Source organism: Balaenoptera ricei, chromosome 7 (assembly GCF_028023285.1).
Source record: "Balaenoptera ricei isolate mBalRic1 chromosome 7, mBalRic1.hap2, whole genome shotgun sequence".
Classification (NCBI taxonomy): domain Eukaryota; kingdom Metazoa; phylum Chordata; class Mammalia; order Artiodactyla; family Balaenopteridae; genus Balaenoptera; species Balaenoptera ricei.
In genome coordinates this window covers 45,267,243-45,283,947 of record NC_082645.1, presented here as the reverse complement: position 1 = coordinate 45,283,947, position 16,705 = coordinate 45,267,243, and positions in this window count along the sequence as shown.

Genomic DNA, 16,705 nt, shown 5'->3' with positions numbered 1-16,705 from the left:
ACAATTTTATCTTCATTCTGGCCTACCTTCCTTAGAGATAAAATTTGTTGAAATGCTGAATCATAGAATTGCCCCTGATGTATGACAGTATTCAATTGAGAACAAACCCCTGTCTCCTTAGACACTCCCCCAAATCACCTAACAATTTCTAAATCCTATGAAAGTTTTTGCCTAAGGCCTTTAACTGAGATACCCATGTTTTCCCGTGGTTGCAATGTCTCTCACTGAAACAAGTAATAAACTCAATTTTCTTAACTTCAAGTGTGTTCATGTGAAATTTTGCCAGAGGACACTGACATACAGAGAAGGTTCTATTTACTGGATAGTTTATTGAGCAATACTCAATTTTGGTGAGATTTACAGTTAAATTTCTTTCTATGCCAGGCATTCTGGGTAAAAAAAAAATGACCTATATAGTTTTTTCCCTTTGAAATATTAGTAACAAGCAGAGAATTATTTATGTTGGTAAACTCTACTTGTTTACCTGACTCAATTAAATGCAGGCCTGGTCTTAAAATTCTTCTAGAATTAATCATATTTAAACTTAACAATATTATAAAATTCACTCGTAGTCCTGATTCAAAACTTTCAGTGGCTCTCAAGTTATTCTTAATCCAGTGGTTAAAATATTACCTTCAGCTACCTGGATAACATCAGATAGGTCTTGATTTTTAAAATCTATCCAGTCACTCTTTGCCTTTGGACATTTTAATCCGTTTGCATTCAAAGCAATTATTGATAGGTAAGGACTTAATAATGCCATCTTATTAACTTGATTTCTAGCTGTTTTGTAGTTCCCTTGTTCCTTTCTTCCTCTCCTGCTATCTTCTTTTGTAAAATAATTATTTTCTGTAGTGGTATGCTTTGATTCCCTTCACACTGTCTTTTGTTTATCTACTGTAGGTTTTTGCTTTGTTGTTTGAATAAAACATCTTATAGATACAACAGTCTATTTTATACTAATGACTTAAGATTACATACAGAAACTTTACCCTTTCACTCTCCCCTTCAATGTTTTATGTTTATATCTTTTAATATTGTGTATACATTAACAAGTTGTTGTAACTATAGTTATGTTTAATATTTTTATCCTGTAACCTTTATAATATAGTTAAGTGGTTAACACACCACCATATTACAGTATTAGAGTATTTTGAATTTGATTATATACTTAGCTTTACCAGTGTGCTTTATATTTTTACATGTTTTCATATTACTAAGCAGCATCCTTTCATTTCATCTCAAAAAACTCCTTTCAGCTTTTCTTGTAAGGAAGATCTAGTGGTGATGGACTCCCTCAGCTTTTGTTAGTTTGAGAAAGTCTTTATCCTTCATTTCTGAAGGAAAACTTAGCCATGTAAATTGTTCTTGTTTGGCAGGGTTTTTTTGTTTGTTTGTTTGTTTTCTTTCAACACTTTGAATATATCATCCTCTCTCTCCAGGCCTTCAAGTTTCTGCTGAGAAATCCACTGATAGCCTTATGGAGGCTCTCTTGTGTGTATTTTTTTCTTTTGCTGCTTTTAAAATTCTTTTTTTGTCTCTAATTTTAGACAGTTTTATCATGATGTGCGTTAGAGGAGACTTCTTTGTGTTGAAGCTGTTTGTGGATCTATGAGTTTCATGAACTTAGATGTCCGAGTCTTTCCCCAGCTTTGGGGAATTCTCAGCCATTATTTCTTTAAATAAGTTTTCTGGTCCTTTTCTCTTCTCTTCTCCTTCTGGGTCTCCAATAATGCATAGACTGTTTCTGTTAAAGTTATCCCATATTTCATACAGATTTTCTTAACTAGTTTTCATTCTTTTTTTTATTTGTTCTCCTGTAATTGGATAATTCAAAGGACCTGTCTTCTACTTCACAGATTTTTTTCTACTACTTCATTGCGTCTGTTGCTTGTGCTTTCTATTGTATTTTTTCTATTGTATTCTTAAATTTCATTAGTTATATTTTTCAACTCCAGAATTTTTGTTTGATTGTTTTTCATAATTTCCATCTCTCTGTTCAACTTCTCATTTTGTTCATGTATTGCTTTCTTGATTTCATTGAATGGTTTTCTGTGGTGTTTTATAGTTCACTGAGTTACCTTAAAACATCTATTTTTAATTATATTTTGGGCAAATTACAGATCTTCATTTCTTTGGAGTCAATTAATAGAAAATTATTGTGGACCTTTGGTGATGTCATGTTTCTTTGATTTCTCATGCTCCTTGAAATCTTTCACTGCTTTTTTTTTTTTACATGTGAAGAAGTAGTCACCACCTTTAGTCTTTAATGACTGACTTTGTGAAACAAATACCTTCCATCAGCCCTGTTAGGATACTGAGACTTTCTCAAATCCTTTTTTTAATGTATACTCCTGCTCCACATTTCTTGTTCCTTCTTTAGGGGAGTTCTTAAGATTGTATGCCTTCTCTCAATTCTGCAAAGCCATCCTGGGTGCTGATGTCCTCCATTTTGCTTTCCCTTGGGAGGTGCTAAATACTCAAGTTTGTGTGGTTTTTCTTAATCCCACAGAGTGAGGCCAGCTTTCTGCACATGTTCACAAGTTGTCTGTAAAGGCTCTCTCTCATTGCTGTTGGGAGAACATATGGGGAACAGACCATGAGGTGGTGGAGTGTGTGAGTGAGGCACATGGTATATTGGGGGTGCCCATGGGTCAGCTGGGGGGAATCTATAGGCAAGGGGTCCCTTGTGCCTTGTGGGCAGGCTTCCTGATGAAGTCCCTTATACAGTAAGTAGGATTAACATTCCTTTGATGCCCATCAAGACCCTGCTCTGCTCTTCTCCTAGCTGTGCCCTGCACCTCATTTTGGTAGCACACCTGGATGTTTCTAGATAGTATGAGAAAAAAGTGGGTTTCTTTGGCAGTGACCAACACAGCTAGAGAAGCCAGCTTTCACTTACACTTCTTACTTTTCCCTGCGAGTGAAATCACAGGTCAAGAGGGTCTCACTTGGCACAGAGCTGTGCAGCTGTGGGTGAGGGGTGACAAGGGTGAAGTGAAATAGTTCCTCTTACCCTCTTCAATTTGCATTCAATCTAGGGTATTTTTTAAGCCAATGGTGTGCTAGAACTTCTCTGATAGACTCCTGGACTTCCACAAATGCTCTCTTGGCCATGGGGGATTGTCTAAATGGATGTTCTTTGGGTGAAGATGATAGAAAACTTGTATTCTGCCATGATGATGTCAATCTCTCATTACTCTAATGATTAGTGATGTTGAGCATCCTTTCATGTGTTTGTTGGCAATCTGTATATCTTCTTTGGAGAAATGTCTATTTGGGTCTTCTGCCCATTTTTGGATTGGGTCGTTTGTTTTTTTGACATTGAGCTGCATGAGCACTTGTGAATTTTGGAAGGTTAATCCACTGTCAGTTGCTTCATTTGCAAATATTTTCTCCCATTCTGAGGGTTGTCTTTTCATCTTGTTTATGGTTTCCTTTGCTGTGCAAAAGCTTTTAAGTTTCATTAGGTCCCATTTGTTTATTGTTGTTTTTATTTCCATTTCTCTAAGAGGTGGGTCAAGACGGATCTTGCTGTGATTTATGTCATAGAGTGTTCTGCCTATGTTTTCCTCTAAGAGTTTTATAGTGTCTGGCCTTACATTTAGGTATTGAATCCAGTTTGAGTTTATTTTTGTGTATGGTGTTAGGGACTGTTCTAATTTCATTCTTTTTCATGTAGCTGTCCAGTTTTCCCAGCACCATTTATTGAAGAGGCTGTCTTTTCTCCACTGTATATTCTTGCCTCCTTTGTCAAAGATAAGGTGACCATGTGTGCATGGGTTTATCTCTGGGCTTTCTATCCTGTTCCATTGACCTACATTTCTGTTTTTGTGCCAGTACTACACTGTCTTGATTACTGTAGCTTTGTAGTATAGTCTGAAGTCAGGGAGCCTGATTCCTCCAGCTCCATTTTTCTTTCTCAAAATTGCTTTGGCTCTTCAGGATCCTTTGTGTTTCCATACAAATTGTGAAATTTTTTGTTCTAGTTCTGTGAAAAATGCCAGTGGTAGTTTGATAGGGATTGCATTGAATCTGTAGATTGCTTTGGGTACTATAGTCATTTTCAGAATTTTGATTCTTCCAATCCAAGAACATGGTATATCTCTCCATCTATTTGTATAACCTTAAATTTCTTTCATCAGTGTCTTATAATTTTCTGCAAATAGGTCTTTTGTCTCCTTAGGTAGCTTTATTCCTAGATATTTTATTCTTTTTGTAGTGTTTTGTTTAGCCTCCATGTGTTTGTATTTTTTACAGTTTTTTCCTGAAATTGATATCTAAACTCATAGCATTGTGGTCAGAAAATATGCTCGATAAGATTTCAATTTTCTTAAATTTACCAAGGCTTGATTTGTGACCCAAGACATGATCTATCCTGGAGAATGTTCCATGAACACTTGAGAAGAAAGTGTATTCTTCTGTTTTTAGGTGGAATGTTCTATAAATATCAGTTAAGTCCATCTTGTTTAATGTCTCATTTAAAGCTCGTTTCCTTATTCATTTTCATTTTGGATGATCTCTCCACTGGTGAAAGTGGGGTGTTAAAGTCCCCTACTATTATTATGTTATTGGTGATTTCTCCTTTTATGGCTGTTGGCATTTGCCTTCTTTATTGAGGTGCTCCTATGTTGGGTGCATAAATATTTACAATTGTTATATCTTCTTCTTGGATTGATCCCTAGATCATTATGTAGTGTCCTTCTCTGTCTCTTGTAATAGTCTTTGTTTTAAAGTCTATTTTGTCTGATATGAGAATTGCTACTCCAGCTTTCTTTTGATTTCCATTTGCATGGAATACCTTTTTCCATCCCCGCACTTTCAGTCTGTATGTGTCCCTAGGTTTGAAGTTGGTCTCTTGTAGGCAGCATATATACGGGTCTTGTTTTTGTATCCATTCAGCCAGTCTATGTGTTTTGGTTGAAGCATTTAATCCATTTACACTTAAGGTAATTATTGATATGAATGTTCCTATTACCACTTTCTTAATTGTTTTGGTTTTGTTATTGTAGGTCTTTTCCTTCTCTTTTCCCGCCTAGAGAAATTCCTTTAGCATTTGTTGTAAAGCTGGTTTGGTGGTGTTGAATTCTCTTAGCTTTTGCTTGTCTGTAATGGTTTTAATTTCTCCATAAAATCTGAATGAGATCCTGGCTGGGTAGAGTAACCTTAGTTGTAGGTTTTTCTCCTTCATCACTTTAAATATGCCCTGCCACTCCTTTCTGGCTTGCAAAGTTTCTGCTGAAAGATCAGCTGTTAACCTTATGGGGATTCCCTTGTGTGTTATTTGTTGTTTTTCCCTTGCTGCTTTTAGTATTTTCTCCTTTTATTTAATTTTTGATAGTTTGATGAATATGTTTTTTGGCATGTTTCTCCTTGGATTTATTCTGTATGGGACTCTTCGTGCGTCCTGGACTTGATTGACTATTTCCTTTCCCATATTAGGGAAGTCTTCAACTGTAATCTCTTCAAATATATTCTCAGTCCCTTTCTTTTTCTCTTCTTCTTCTGGACCCCTATAATTTGGATGTTGGTGCATTTAATGTTGTCCCAGAGGTCTCTGAGACTGTCCTCAATTCTTTTCGTTCTTTTTTCTTTATTCTGCTCTGCAGTAGTTATTTCCACTATTTTATCTTCCTGGTCACTTATCCGTTCTTCTGCCTCAGTTATTCTTCTATTGATCCCTTCTAGAGAATTTTTAATTTCATTTATTGTGTTGTTCATCACTGTTTTTGCTCTTTAGTTCTTCTAGGTCTTTGTTAAACGTTTCTTGTATTTTCTCCATTCTATTTCCAAGATTTTGGGTCATCTTTACTATCATTATTCTGAATTCTTTTTCAGGTAGACTGCCTATTTCCTCTTCATTTGTTTGGTCTGGTGGGTTTTTGCCTTGCTCCTTCCTCTGCTGTGAGATTCTCTGTCTTCTCATTTTGCTTAACTTACTGTGTTTGGGGTCTCCTTTTCTCAGGCTGCAGGTTTATAGTCCCCGTTGTTTTCAGTGTCTGTCCCCAGTCGCTAAGGTTGGTTCAGTGGGTTGTGTAGGCTTCCTGGTGAGGGTCCTAGTGCCTGTGTTCTGGTTGATGAGGTTGGATCTTTTCTTTCTGGTGGGCACGTCCACATCTGGTGGTGTGTTTTGGGGTGTCTGTGACCTTATTATGATTTTAGGCAGCCTCTCTGCTAATGGATGGGGTTGTGTTCCTGTCTTGTTAGTTGTTTGGCATAGGGTGTCCTGCACTGTAGCTTGCTGGTCATTTAGTGGAGCTGGGTCTTGGCATTGAGATGGAGATCTCTGGGAGATTTTCACCATTTGATATTATGTGGAGCTGGGAGGTCTCTCATGGACCAGTGTCCTGAACTTGGGTCTCCCCCCTCAGTGGCACAGCCCTGACGCCTGGCTGGAGCACGAACAGCCTGTCATCCACATGGCTCAGAATAAAAGGGAGAAAAGAAAAAGAAAGAAGAAGAAAGAAAGAAAGAAGATAAAATAAAATAAAATAAAATAATTAAAATTAAAAATAATTATTAAAAAAATTTTTTAAGTAGTAAAAAATAAAAAAAGGAAGAAAGAAAGAAGAGAGCAACCAACCAAAAAACAAATCCACCAATGATAACAAGTGCTAAAAACTATAAAAAAAAAAAAAAAAAAAGGACAGACAGAACCCTAGGACAAATGGTAAGATCAAAGCCATACAGACTAAATCACACACAGAAGCATACACATACACACTCACAAAAAGAGAAAAAGGGGAAATAAATATATATCATTGCTCCCAAAGTCCACCTCCTCAATTTGGGATGATTCGTTTTCTATTCAGGTATTCCTCAGATGCAGCACACATACAGTTGATTGTGGAGATTAATCCACTGCTGCTGAGGCTGCTGGGAGAAACTTCCCTTTCTCTTCTTTGTTCGCACAGGTCTCAGGGTTCAGCTTTGGATTTGGACCCACCTCTGCGTGTAGGTCGCCTGAGGGCGTCTATTCTTCGCTCAGACAGGACGGGGTTAAAGGAGCAGCTGCTTCGGGGGCTCTGGCTCACCCAGGCCGCGGGGAGGGAGGGGTACGGAGGAGGCGGGGCGAGCCTGCGGCGTCAGAGGCGTCGTGACGTTGCAGCAGCCTGAGGCTCGCAGTGTGTTCTCCCGGGGAAGTTGTCCCTGGATCACGGGACCCTGGCAGTGGTGGGCTGCACAGGCTCCCGGGAGGGGAGGTGTGGAGAGTGACCTGTGCTCGCACACAGGCGTTTTGGAGGCGGCATCAGCAGCCCCAGCGTCTCACACCCGTCTCTGGGGTCCGCGCTGATAGCCGCGGCTCGCACCAGTCTCTGGAGCTCCTTTAAGTGGCGCTCTGAATCCCCTCTCCTCGCGCACCAGGAAACAAAGAGGCAAGACAAAGTCTCTTGCCTCTTCGGCAGCTGCAGACTTTTTCCCGGTCTCCCTCCCGGCTAGCTGTGGTGCGCTAACCCCTTCAGGCTGTGTTCACACCGCCAACCCCAGTCCTCTCCCTGCGATCCGACCGAAGCCCGAGCCTCCGCTCCCAGCCCCGCCCGCCCCGGAGGGGGAGCAGACAAGCCTCTCGGGCTGGTGAGCGCTGCTCGGGCGCCGAGCCTCTGTGCGGGAATCTCTCCACTTTGCCCTCCACACCCCTGTGGCTGCGCTCTCCTCCGTGGCTCCGAAGCTTCTCCCCCACCACCCCCCGTCTCCACCAGTGAAGGGGCTTCCTAGTGCGTGGAAACCTTTCCTCCTTCACAGCTCCCTCCCACTGGTGCAGGTCCCGTCCCTATTCTTTTGTCTGTTTTTTCTTTTACCTTACCCAGGTACTTGGGGAGTTTCTTGCCTTTTGGGAGGTCTGAGGTCTTCTGCCAGTGTTCAGTAGGTGTTCTGTAGGAGTTGTTCCACATGTAGATGTATTTCTGATGTATTTGTGGGGAGGAAGGTGATCTCCGCGTCTTACTCTTCCGCCATCTTGAAGCTCACCCAATCATTAAGTTTTAAATTGTATTTCTTACTTACTGCACCTTGGGATATTATTAATGGTAAACTACATAAATATTATACATTATATCATAAAATTGAAGTTGAAATCTAGGAAATTTTTTAATGTACAAATAAGAATCAAAATGGTTTATTATGTGAATTCCAAATATGCTTTATCTACATTTGTGGAAATTGTGTGTGCGAGCTAATAAGATTCCAAAATTTCTCTCTTTTTTTACCCACATTCTGGTTTCAAATGTCATATAGCTCCATTTATTACAGATCTGATCTAGTCATTTTTTTTCTCTTTCAATTATGTTTGTTTTTTTCTTATTCATTTGTGTATCTTCACATAAAGATATTATTTTCCCTTCAGGGAGAAAATGAGATTGCTCCTCATATATCGTCTTTTAAAATTCTGTTTGTAAGTACATATGCGTTTTTAACAATAGATCACTCATCTACCCATTAAAACTAATGTTTTTGAAATATCAAATGATATAATAAAAATATGTTTGCATTACATCAAATACATATTATAAATTTATTAAAACCAAAAGCTAGAAAGAATTAATTTAACTATGCACACTTATAATTTAAACAATTGAAAATATTCTCTTTATATCATAATGAAATGAATTGTCTGTCACTTAAGTAGCTTTAAAATGACAAAATTCCATATGTCATTTGCAAAGTCATATACTGGATGGATTAGTAACACAGTTTGAAACATTTTCTCCTTTAGGGGAATCTGTTAACCCAATAAATTATAACGAATGACAGCTTCATCAAGTTGCTGTTTAGTGTTGCGCACAGCACGATGAGCTCCCAAAAAATAAAAAAAGGAAACTACCAGACTTTATCATCTCATGTAAGATTTTGGACAATATTACTCAGACTCAAATGTAAAAGTAGTGGTTCTAAATTTTGGCTGATACATTGAATCATCTAGACAACTTTAAAACTTCGGATGCCGGGGTTCTTTTTTCAGTGATTCGGGTGTAAATGCTCTGGAGCGGAGCCTAAGCAAAAGTATATTTTTATAAAGTTACCACCATAATTACAAAACATAGCCAGATTTGAGCAACATTGCCTTAAAACTCAGTTAGTGTTTACTTTTAACATATTTTTAGTAATATAAGAAGTTACTATACATACTATTCTTAGACTCCCACAGACTATTACCAATTATGGCTAGCTATGATATTGGTTCAGCATTTCAGATTCAGCAGAAAGAAAGAGTTCAACTCTGTCATAAATAAGTCAGAGTGAAGATAAATACTTTCAAAAAAAGTTGAAAAATCATAGAATTTTAAAACCGTTTTTCTTTTTAAGGGCACGGATGTCTATTTGTACCAATGAAATACTCCACAGAATAATATCTGAAAAGCATTATCTTTAAGTCAGACCAGTATGGAAACACTCTGTTGTTTAGTATTGGGTCAGTTACTTGCTTTCCCTAAACCTTGATTTATCCCTTCATAAATTAGAAAAATGCCCTATGGTCATCTTGAAAATTAAGGTAACAATGAAATAATTTAGTAGGTACATTGTGAACACCAGTTCTCTCCTGGAGTGTTATTACTTTTTTATTCATTAGAAAAATACACCACTAAAAGTTAAATAGCTTAATTCTTGAATAAAATATGTATGAATCTTCTAAAAAGAATTTTTTGAAATCCACCTAGTGATTATACACTAATTAACTAATTAATTCAAACTAATTAAACCAATAAAGTAAGGATTGACTATTGAAATTTCAAATGGAGTTGTTTTATAAGTGGACCCTCTCATAAGTATTGTAATACTAACCTAAGTCTATTCATAATATGACTTAATCAAAATTTAATTAGCTGTCAAGATTTCATGAATATAGCAGCTGTGTAAAGTAAATTACATCTATAGTTTTTCAGGACTATCACACAGTAGAAAATATTCCTTTTGGCTTATTACTTATAATACACTTTTTTTTACACTGATCACATTACCTTCTCCATTATATGCACATTTACATTCTTCTTCTGTGCTATTTACTTTCAGTCTCAGCTTTTCTGTCTATGGCCAATATATTCAGAATTCTCTAGCAAATCTATATGGTCATAATTTCTAACTAAATATTTTAATAAAAGGAGACAAGATATATTAATTTTCCAGAGATCCAGAAAGACTGTGTTAAAAAATCCAAAAAGGTCATCAATTCTATAAATTGGTTCCCATTGTTCAGATGCTCAGCCTGACAGGGTCAGGGTCAGGGCTGTGGGAATGGAATATGGCCTCCTATTAAACCAGGAATGCTTCAGGCAGCTCCCTTGACACAGGGCTATGCTAAGGCCTAGCTTCTGCAGTATAAGCAATAGAATGCCTTTGTTCCTGCTAATCTCTTGCTGTTGCTAACTTCACTCAATGCTTTAAGTCTACAAGTTCTAGCAGTTTTTGAATATCATAATCTTACTTCTATGGTTTTACAATTGCAGTTCTCTCTCATTAGGAATGACCTTTCATTTTCTTTTCCCCTAGTTAAACTACACTTCATTCCTTAAATGTAACTCAGTTTTGCCTCTCCTGAGAAGCCACATCTACAATCTGTCTGCTGACTGGTTAGAAAGCCTGACCTGTTCTTCTGATAGCATATCATCCTTACTCCATATGGAATACTTCTCAGAGTCTACAGATATTGCTTACCTCTCAGTAAGTGTGGTTCATGTGTCTTGCATAGGTCTTAACAGTATATTTGAACCAATAATTAACAATCAGGGCATTTCATACAAAAGTCCAAATATCTAGCTTCTCAGGAAAAACAGATATATCCAATAATACTGGGGTGACATGACAATAATTTTCAGGGCTGAGTAGGTGTTATCTCTCAGAGGGGAGTTACTAGGTGCTCTTTAGTTTTCAGAAGTCCTACACTGCCTAGTTCTCTTTCAATCTGTAAATTTCTTTGTTTCTTTAACAGTGTAGCACCATGAGCTCTTATCCTAGCTTTGTTAAAACTTAGACCCTTTCTTTGACTTGATCGTTATTAGATGTTCTTAAGCAAGTCACTCAGTCTTCTTGTTACTTCTTTTGCTGATTATCAATATAGGACTAATAGTGTTATTGTTATGTAATTCATAATAAGGTCATTTGTGAATATCAAACATGTTAAGGTATGTAAAATAGTATATAACTTTACTTTTACTAAAGTTAGATAGATAGAGATATAATAATACGTCTTCTAAATATCATATTAAGACCATTCCTGGTGCTTTCTACCTAAAGTTAAAATGTGCCCTTATAATTATCAAGATAACAATTCAAGCTCGATACCATCATTGCATTTGATAATTCAGTTTTACTGAAGAGATAGAATAACTGCAAAATAATAAAAACAATAAATCAGGAATAATAAAAATAATAAATAAATCACAGTTAGAATACATCAACGTTATACACAAGGAGTATTAGTAGGAAGAGTGAACAAAAGGAATTCTTCACCTAGTAATAGTTTAAGTGGATATAGTTTATGTGAATTGATGAAAAAAATCTTATAAAAATAACATTGTTGTGGCTTTGGTGACCATAACCTTCATGACCTAGAAAGTAATGATTTAATGGAAAGCAAAATAAATTACATCCATGATTTATTTAATAAAGGCTGGGAATCAAAACTAAGTACAATTGAAATAAAGATTTATGACTCAACTCAAATTATATTTAATGTGAAGGAGAAAAATTCATCAAAATAGTAATACTTACGCTAACTTAAAATCATTAGCAATCATACACCAATCATAAAGAAAATCTATACTTATAATTTATACAAAAAATAATATTGTGGTTTCATGAAAATCAAAACCTACAGAAAACCTAAATATTGAAAATCTCTTGCTCACTTTATAAAATCTTTATCCCATGACATAAAGTATGTTACATGCAGAACATTCTCATAGATGTTTAGTATATGAAACAGTATACCAGTTAATTTTAAACATTTTATGGAGTGAGAGAAACATTCAAAAATTTGAAAACATTTAGTTTAGCTATTTTTTATCACTTTAAAGATACACTGAACTGTAAGAAAATACAACATATACAACTAAAAACTACTTCTTGACATATATTTTTTCAATTTAACATTTTAACATTTTAAACTTTTTGGATGTAATTAGATTTATGTCTTCAAAATATATTAGAAAAATCAAATTTTCTTATAGAGTTATTATTTCCAACAAACATTTACACTACTATACCCTGAAAGTGCAAGGGTGAAAATTCATGACTCTATCACACAAGACATGGTGATTTTGTCTATTTTCCTCTCAGCATGGATTACCCCAGATGAGGCAGATTCTCTTCTCTCTGATCTATCTAAGGATAAACGTTATCTAGCTCTTTTATGACTAAACTGTTATCTTGGAAAATATGTTAGAATCACAGTGGTAGCGTCCAATATAAACAGAACTTCAACACACTCTTCTGGTTCATAATTTATGTCCAGAACATACTTAAAATGGCCCTAAATCCATTGTAAATCAAACTAATTTACAATTGCCCCTCATTTGTTTTTGCTTGTTTGCTTTTTTTGGAGAAGTTCGCTCATGTGTCAAAGAAGGAGAGACATTCAGATACTTGGAAACATATAGATTTGTCTACCAAAGCTTCTTTGAAAGGATTTGACCGGTTTCCCTTTTCTAAAATTAAAACTCATTGCCTAGAATAAATCTCCTCATTGCTCAGGGAAAAATGCCTCCCTGATCCAATATGCTATCATCACAATTTCCCTAGTATTTCTCTCCCACAAATTTTCCAACCCAGAATTGTGTGAAAACCACGTAGAGAAGTATTTTTTTTTCTTTGAAGTTTGAACACTTGAAAACAACAATAACAGGGACTTCCCTGGTGGTCCAGTAGTTAAGACTCTGTATTTCCAATGCAGGGGGTGCAGGTTCGATCCCTGGTCGGGGAACTAAGATCCCATATGCCGGGTGGCATGGTCAAAAAAAAAAATGTGCTTCTAATACATACACAAACATTAACATGAAAGTTTACGACAAGAGACTTATCTGATAAAATCTGCCATTGCAGTCGTGTTGGATGGTTTCTGGTTTGGAAAAGTCTGGGATAGGAAGAGACAGAGAGAGAAAGAGAGAATGAGTTCCAGTTGGAACACATTATCTTTGAAACATGCACATGAGAAATGCTTGGAAAGCAGTTGAAAATATGTACCTGAAAATCAGGACAGAGTCCAAACCTGGACATAAATATTTGAGAGTTACCTTTATGAAGCTATAGGAGTGTTTTTTAAAGTATGGCATATCATCAAGGCTTTTCGTGATCTGGTCAATGCCTGTTTCTCTCTCTGTTGCTCTCCTGCAACTTACCCTTTGAACACATTGACAACTTGTGATAACCCAAATGTGTCATATTTCTTCAAGATATTACCTGAAATGCCCTCCATATTTTCTTCCCTTACCATAATTCCTGGGAAACTTCTACACCTCACTTAAGACCCTGTTGGAAAGTTTATGTTTGTAAGATTTTTCATGGCCTCTGAAATGAGAATGACTCATTCTATTCATTGTTTCTCTACTTTAGTATTTAGCACATTAATTACAGTTATGTGTTTAATTATCTGTCTGCTGTTAGGCCTTTTTAGGGAAAGCTATATCTTATTTGCCTAAAACACAGGAATATTTTCAACACATTTGGTAAATAAATGGATTTATTAATTAATTAAAAATCTAACAGGCCTCCCTGCTAACTCACTATAGCATATTTGTTTCTGCAAGAATTCTCCACCTGAACTGGGTACAAGTAATTCTAACTGTCCTTTTCTGAAAATAAACTTGATTTCCTCAACATCAATTTTTAAATCAGTGGTAGAGAAATTGCAGAGTAATTCATATAACAACTCAGCTATAGTGCATATCACCTGAAATTTTCCTCTCAGTATCCATCAAAGTTAATGTGACACAGCAATGGGCAGGAGAGGATGCTTTCTTATATGAATATGAGCTGTTATTTCTAAACTTATTTTTGCTGATGTCAGTATAATCCCCCATTTAATTGATCCAGATTCATGTATGTTTGACATTTATTTAGTGCCTATTATATGTCAGGCACTGTGTTACTTGCCCCTGATCCCTACTTGGTGATTCCTAGGGGACAAGTTAAGAAATTAAAAATCTCACTATGTATTAACAGTAGCAAACATTGAAAAAATTCTAGAATACACTGATAATAAATATTATCCTATAGCTAGAAACATGAACATTAGTATACTTTATGAATTACATTTAGCCTTAATATAATATTATTGATTTTGAAATTTTAATTCATATTGTAAAATACGCTCATACTGACATTGGTCTTCTATCTGTTTTTGTTTTATTTTTTTCCACTTACAGTAAGATAAACAGAAAAAAAGTACAGAAAAGGAGCCTATTGTCTTTGAGAAAATCTCTCTTTGCTCTTAAACATGATCTAATTAGAATCAATATTTAATAAATGAGAAACTGAAAAATATAAACGTGACTGAAGTCCATCTCATATGTTGTCTATACTTGGAAAACATCAGGCATGTTTAAAGTTAGATTTGCTTGAATAATATGCAATCTAATAATACAGGTGTGTTACCCCAAAGGAAGTTAACTGAATGAACATAGAGAATTTAACAGATGCTTTTTTTTTGTAAATATTTTTTTGGAGTGGATGGTTTTTCCAATGCTTTTATTATTTCACCTTGATTTGATTAGACTGAGACACTGAAGGCTTCACGTGACCCCCAAGCCCAGAAGTAGGCACCAGGGTGGAGACAGAGACAACTCCAGGAAAACGCCTATGGATTTGTCTTAAGAAGAAGGCAACAGAAATCCTAACATTTAGAGAGCCTGGCACCTTCATGTGGTTTTCTTATGGCTCAAATAAAGCATTTGGAAAGTTTTATAGATTCCTCACCCTCTCTCAAAAAACTGAATTATTTTTAGGCATCTTGTGACAGATTAAAGGAACATCAATGGTGACAGAATGGTTTTCTAGAGCCTTTTGTGGACTCAACTTGTTCCAAGAGAGGAAATGAAATATATATTTAACTGGGATTCTTTAGATTCCAATTTTAAACACAATCCAACCTCTTTACAGTAAAGCAAGATGGACATGATTCACCTCCCACAGTTCAAAATCACCTATTTGGTAGAGGGAAGAGACGGCATTTAACATCCTACAATGCACAGGCCCCCATTCCCCACCACACACATAAACACGTACACAACAAAGAAATATCTGGTCCAAAATGTCAAAAGTGCAAAACTGAAAAGCCTGCCACACAAGAACAGTAACTGGAGTGGATTTCCCATGCAAAACTATGGAGGCCTGAAAGAAATGATACAATATTTGTAAACTGCTGAAAAAAAAGATATTTCGATGCAAAATTCTATATCCAGTGTAATTAAATTTCATGAATGAAATGACATAAAGACAGTCTCTGAAAAAAAGAAGACTAAGAGAATTGTTCTTCCAGCAGATCTGCCTTAAGTTGATAAGAAAGTTTTACATACAAAATGGAAATGGCTCCAGAAAGAAACTTGGAAATTAAGAACAAAGGAAAAGTAACCTAAATGATATGTATCTGGGTAAATATAATGGATTATTCTTCTCTTGAGTTCTTCAAAATATGTTTGGGTGCTAAAACCATAACTTATAATATTGTCTGTTTGTAGATGTAATATGTAAGAAACTATAATGTAATCAGAGAGGGTAAAGGGACCTGTATAGTGGTTCAGGTTGTACATTACACTTAAAGTGATAAATATTGACTCTAATTGGAGTGTAAAAAGTTGTGTTTACAATTTAATCTATAGAGATACCATTAAAAATATACAAAGAGATGTAGCCAAAAGCAAAATAGTTAAATTAAAATGGAATGCTCAAAATTGTTCAAATAACTTGAAAGGAGGAAGAGAAGGGGGAAAAAAGGAACAAAAATAAAAGTAAACAAAGAGGAAACAAATAATAAAATTATAAAACTAAATTAAATCTTATCAATAAATATATTAAATATATAGAAGGGGGAAAAAGGAACAAAAATAAAAGTAAACAAAGAGGAAACAAATAATAAAATTATAAAACTAAATTAAATCTTATCAATAAATATATTAAATATAAATTATTTAAACATACCAGTTAAAAAACAGAACAGATAAGAAAATGATCTTCTGCTATGTGCTCGCATCCACTGAGTGCAGGCTGTGTAATCTATGAGAAGATCAGTTGGCTGTAAGATATAAGTTCAAAGAACATAAGGAAATGTACTTATAGAAAATGAAGCCATCAGTTCTGACTTAATTGGACAGAATTTTAATAAGAGTTTATCACCAAAACCATCTCAGAATTCTATCTAAATCTTGAGATGGCAAAAATATTTTTAAATTTCTTCATATTATTAAGCGATTTTATTGAGTGGTTATTATGCCTATAGTAATATGATAACACTAGTTTTGTTATGTATATTATGTAATAGAGGTTTATGTTTGTGAATGACATGTAGTCTATAGTACATTGAAGTCTACATTAAGCTGTGTGGTTCATTTAATAGAACTGGTGCATATTATTTTAAAATCAATATCAAAGTTCATTTATTGAATATAAATTCCTTAGTTAGAAATATAACCATGTTCATTTTCAGAGAAAACACTATGCTTTTCATGGCAATTCACATAATGACTTAGTTTCCAGGAAGGTTTTCGATGAAAAGTGA